Below are 5,300 nucleotides of genomic sequence, written 5' to 3' on the forward strand. Positions count from 1 at the left end.
TTCTGAGATTTGTCATGTTTTAAAAATAAATGACTCCATTTAAAAGCAAGAAGTCAAATGGATCATGAAGCCTAAGTTTAAAAATACCTTGGTGATGTTAAAATCTTAATTGAAAATTTTAAAATTTTGAAAAATATTAAAATATACCCATTACTAATGACTTTTTTCCATCATAAGCTTAAAATACTACTCAAAGACAAACATTTTGTTTCAGCTATCATTCATGCTTTACTTAAAAGTAAAGCCTGGCGCCCGGGATTTAGCTCAGTAGAGCTGGTACCTGCCTCGCAAGCGCAAGGTCCCAAGTTCGATCCCCAGTACCAAAAAAAAAAATGTAAAGCCTGTCCATAATAATAAACAAGGCAATTGCATATGTAACTTTTCACTTATTTTCGTGGTAGTTTGCTAGAGTAGTTAATGTTAATCAATGTTCCAAAGTTGGAGAAATTTTGAAAAACAGCAAATATACATTTTTATATATGAAAAAATTACTTTTAGCAGTATTTCTTATGATTAATGAGGTTTTTCAATTACTGTAGGTTGGTTGTCAGTTTTTATGTCCAGATGCTTTTTTGTTTAATAAAACTGCTATGATTACTAGTACTTTCTTGCATTGTTAAAGTTTGGTAGACTAATATTTTGGAAGTTGTACATTTTGTTCAAGCTTTCAGTTTTCCCCTGCTCTTTTTTCAGCAACATTGAAGGCTAGACCATTATCTTTTGGGGTGATGATCAATTCAGATGTGCATTGCTATTTGCTGGGTTATGATTGTGCATCAGGTTTTCAGTGGTTGATAATTATTCTTCACATCCTTTTGTTAATGAATGATCACTGTTGAACCATGACTTGACAGTGACTACACAACAGCATTTAATAAATACTCTGAACAGAAAGCATCAGACATTTGTAATATATTTAACAGAAGCAAAATGATTATTCTTGTAAATAGAGTGTGTACCCCATGAACTTAGATTACCAATGTAGATTGTCAAGCTACAAAACATGTCCCTTTATCCAGCTAGATTTATTTTACATAGCCATATAACCACTTCTTATAACCTAGTCAAAATCCGCTCTAACTGTCCATTGATTGTTTTTTAGAGAAGTATAACAGGAAGTATTAACTAAAGAGAAACAGTTCTTTGGCTTGCTAAAAGGAAATGGAAGATTGTGATTGTCCATGACAGTCCTGGGTAGTGAATTTAAACTGGTTTTTTGGGCTTCTAGAGCAGATGATGAGAGTCAAACTTGGACCACCTGTTCTAGCTGTATACAGTAGTATTTTTTGCAGGCTATGAGTAAAGAGTCAATTATCATTTCTTGGAGCTCAGAAGTAGCCTATATTTGCTTTATTTATTTATTTATTTATGGTTTTTTGAGACAGGGTCTCGCCTCGAACTTGTGGCAATCTTCCTGCCTCAGCCTTCTCAGTGCTAGGGCTATAGGCATGTGCTACCATGCCCAGCTTATATTTGCTTTATTTTGGAGCCATCTGGTTTTCCTTCTCCGGGAAACATGGTAGACTGGACAGAATGTTTCATTTTTAATTTTTTTGGTGCTGGGTTAAACATAGGACCTCACACATAGGAAGCATACACTCCATCACTATTCTACACTCCCAACCCCGAACTGTGGCTTTTTTTTGAGACAGGGTTTCACTGTGTTGCCCAGGTTATCCTCAAAGTCAAGATCCTTCTGCCTCAGCATCATGAATGATGGATTACATGTGTACACCAGTGTACTCAGCTCAAGAAAGTTTAAAAAATCTGAAAACTCTCAACAATTATTCTATCTATACAAGACAAATTTTTGTACAGAATGCAGGTGAAAGCCTAGTGTTGACATAAGTAATTCCTAGTGGGTTACAGAAAATATTGGGAATACAAATATTTTATCTTTGATACACCAATCTGTGTACTTTGTTATTGCAGCCCAAACTAAGATACTACCCAAGAGAAATAAAAATGTACTCATAAAAACTTGTATATGACTGTTAATGGAATTATTCGTATGAGCACAAAAGTGGAAACTGTTGTCCATCAGCTGATGTGTGCATAAAATGTGGTATATTCACACAATGGAATATTGTTAACAATAAAAAAGAATGAAGTACTGAACATGCTGCCACATGGATGGAATCCTAAAAATGTATACTAAGTGAAATAAACCAGTTACAATAGACCACACACTGTGATTCCACTTATATAAAATATCTAGAAAAAATAACTCAGAGACAAATAGATTAGTGGTTGCTTATGGGTGTTGGGGGTTAGGAGATGAGTATGAGGCTTTTATAGATGAAAATATTTAAAAATTTTGACACTTGTGCAACTACTAAAAACAATTTAGATGGATAAATTGTATGGTACATGAGTTATATCTTAAAGCTTTTAAAAAAGAAGAGGTGGTTGAGGGCCGGGGATTTAGCTCAGTGATTCCACCCCCTGCCTCGCAAGCGCAAGGTCCCGAGTTTGATCCCTGGTACCAAAAAAAAGAATAGGTGGTTGAAAGCAGATATGTATACAAAAATGGAAAAATATAGAAATGCAATCATTAAAAATTCTTCGACCATTTATAAGGCTAAAGTGGAAAGGTTTTATAACAATCTAAGACAGTGTGGTTCTGTCTTCAATAAAATTACAAGCTATCAATTTTCAACTCATAATAGCCCTAAAGTAGAATAACTTATTTCCACACTGGGAGTTATATTGCAAGTACAAGAAGAACTAGAAAGTCATGATAAATAGAACCTATTAGAGATGTTGAAATCAGTTTATAAACTGGATATTACTATAGTTTGGATCTTAAACATCCCTCAAAAGCCTAATTGGTAAAGGCTTAGTTGCCAGCCCATGGCACTTTTGGAAGGAGATGGAATCTTTGGGAAATAGGACTAGTGAGGATGTGCACTTTGAAAGGGATATTGGGACACTGGCCCCTTTCCTGGCCACCATGAGAAAGCAGATGTCATAAACCCATGCAACAGGAGTAGACAGCTATGGACTGAAACCTCTAATGCTGTGAGCCAAAAGAAACTTTTCCGCCTTTTAATTTTACTATTTTATCTCAGATATTTTTTTCTAACAAGTTAGCTCACACATATGTTTTTAACTATTCATCAACTATCATGCATAAACCTGGAACATGTATGTAAGCTAACTTCTTGCTAGGACAAAATACCTGAGATAAAATAATAAAGTAAAATAAAATTGGATGCATGTATCATCAAAACTATGAAAATATAGACTACATAACTGTGTTTCTCGTTACTTAAAATTGCTAGTAAAGTTTCTTAATACCCCTTTATTGTTCAGTAAGTTATTTATTTTTTGGTACCGGGGATTGAACTCAGGACCTTGTGCTTGCAAGATAGGCAGCGGCACCACTGAGCTAAATCCCCAGCTTCAGTAAGTTATTTAAAAAGTGCCTTAGAGAGCTGAGTATGGTAGCCCATTTCTATATTCCCAGCTGCTCTAGTGGCTTAGGCATGAGAATCCAAAGTTCAAGGCCAGCCTGGGCAACTTAGTTGAAACCTCGTCTCAAAAAATTTAAAAGGGCTGGATGTAGCTTAGTGGTAGAGTGCTTGCCTAGCATGTGTGAGACCCTGGATTCACTCAGTACTGGGGCGGGGGGTGGCTTATTAGCATTAAAAATGGTTTGTTGGACAAAGATGATAGTTGTTGACTTTTTCCTAGTATACTGAAAGCAAGTATTGTCAAACTGTTGTTTCTTGCCTTTGTATATTTTTGACTTTTATCTCTTCTGATAGGTCTGTATAATTTTGTCTTTCCCAAATTTAGTATCATAAGACTGTGAAGATGTTTTTTATACCTATAAACTCTGGGTTTCTTTCACCTTATGGAAGAAAGATAATAGGAAGAATTTGTTTGGCATTCTTCAGATTTTAGATAATCTAAAACTTGAAATGCAAGACTTTGAGCAGTTTTTGTAAACCATAGCTACTCTGAACCTTCCAAATAATTCTGTAGAACATGTAATGGCTATTCCTTTAAACTCACAGGGAGTTTAGTTTCTTCCCCAAAGTCCCTTCTTATATTGAATTTTCCTCATATTGTTAACCCAAATCTTCAAATCTTCATTCTTGTAAAAACTAGATTTTTACCCCAATTCAATAAAATACTTTTGCCGAAATCAGTGTAGCTCTATCAGTAGACCCAGGCTCACCAGGAGAGGGGACAAATGCTGAAGTTATCTTTACTCAGGAGGATGTTTTTGCTTTCTTATGAAGTTCTTGCAGTTTCTTTCGCCATTGATTTCCAATTTCATTGCACTGTGGTCTGATAATATGCATGAGATAATTTCAGTTCCTTTGCATTTACTTAAGCATGTTCTATAACCTAGTATGTGGTCTGTTTTGGAGAACATTCCATGTGCAGCTGAGAAGAATGTTTATTCTGATATGGGGTGGAATGCTGTAGACATCTACTAAGTCCATTTGTTCAAAAGTTTGGTTCAGTTCTAATATTTCTTTGTTGATATTTTGTCTAGTTGATTCTATTTGTGGCAGTGGGGTAGAGAACTTCTCTATTACAGTTGTATTAGTGCTTATTTGATTTTTCATGTCTGTTAATATTTGTTTTATATAGTTGGGTGCTGGTATTTGGTGCATATATATTTATGATTATTATCTCTTCCTCTTGATTTATTCCCTTTACAAGGATGTAGTGACCTTCTTTGTCTCTCATTAGGGAAGTCTTGGCTTGAAGTTCACTTTGTCTGCAAATAAAATAGCTACCCCTGCTTTTTTTGGGTTTCTGTTGCATGGAGTATTGTTTTTCCATCCTTTGACTTAGAGCCTATGAATTTCTTTTTGAATTAGGTGTGTTTCTTGTATACATCATATTGGTAGATCTTGCTTCTTGATCCATTCTGCCAGTCTATTTCTTTTGATTAGTGACTTGAGACCATTTACAATGATGGTTATTACTAATATGTATTGACTTATCCATGTCATGTTATTTTCCTGTTGTTCCCTTTTTCCCCCTTCTGTTTAACTGCTTGCCTTACTTGGTGCATTCATTCTGTTGAGGTTTGTGGAGTTTTGGTCCTTATCTCTCTCTAGAATGTCCTTCAGCACATTTTGTGGTGCTGATTTGGTGGTCATCCATTTCTTCAGGTATTCTTTGTCATGGAAGTATCTTATTTCTCCAACAATTTTGAAAGATAGTTTGGGAGGGTACATCAATGTGGGTTGGAGGTTGTTTTCTTTTAGGTATTGAAATACTTTATGCTTTCCTTGACTTGATTGTTTGTGTTGAAAAGTCTTCTGTGATTCTTA

This window comes from Heterocephalus glaber, unplaced genomic scaffold, assembly GCF_053883595.1.
Source record: "Heterocephalus glaber isolate CG9 unplaced genomic scaffold, H.glaber_assembly_v1.0 deba00001429, whole genome shotgun sequence".
Classification (NCBI taxonomy): domain Eukaryota; kingdom Metazoa; phylum Chordata; class Mammalia; order Rodentia; family Bathyergidae; genus Heterocephalus; species Heterocephalus glaber.